Here is a 727-nt window from a genome sequence, read left to right on the forward strand (position 1 = left end):
TGCCATAATAATTAAGATTAGCAGAGGCAACATTATTCACTATTAGAACTAGACAAAACACAAAATAAAAAACAAATATATATTTTTGAATTGTATTTATTTATATTACAACATATATTTTATATATTTAAAAAAAAAATGGTAAAGGCATCACAAGCGCTGTTATTAAAAGCTTATATTAATTGTGTCAGGAAGATGCTACATTCTAGCAATAAAATATGCCCTGCCAACTAGCTAGAAATGGATTAACTGGCAAATGCTCTGTCTTCCTGTGTAGAACATTATGAGATTTAATCATGTGAATGTGGCGTCATGTTTGCTTCTTTTAATTAAGGCACTGACCTTTACGATAGGGCTCCAGAACCACATCTGACTGGACACACAGTCTTTTCAAAACAGCCACACCTTTGGGATTCTTCAGATTCAAGGCCACTGATCGTTTGCCTCTTGCTTGAGTATCTACAGTCATTGCCACCTTTGTCCGATCAACCCGGATCACTCTTGCACCGAAGTCCGCCAGTATCATCCCGCAGAAGGGTGCAGGGGCCAGTCCTGCAAGCTCAACTACACACACTCCTGCCAGAGCCATAATGGAACCTGTTCATAATTAAACACGTGAAAAAAATACATTTAAAATATTGTACAGTGTAGGAGTGGAGGAAACACACTAAAACATATATGTAGCCTACAACATAATTACACAATATGCGATTCTGGAAAAAAAATA

The 727-nt window shown here is 36.7% G+C and overlaps 1 pseudogene; it reads right to left on the reverse strand.

Annotated features, from left to right (window-relative positions):
* Positions 1–270: 270 nt before the first annotated feature.
* On the reverse strand, positions 271–619 carry LOC107682389 (alpha-methylacyl-CoA racemase pseudogene; annotated as a pseudogene).
* Positions 620–727: the final 108 nt, after the last annotated feature.

The sequence above is a fragment of the Sinocyclocheilus anshuiensis genome, unplaced genomic scaffold (assembly GCF_001515605.1).
Source record: "Sinocyclocheilus anshuiensis isolate Anshui unplaced genomic scaffold, SAMN03320099.WGS_v1.1 C32148820, whole genome shotgun sequence".
NCBI lineage: Eukaryota > Metazoa > Chordata > Actinopteri > Cypriniformes > Cyprinidae > Sinocyclocheilus > Sinocyclocheilus anshuiensis.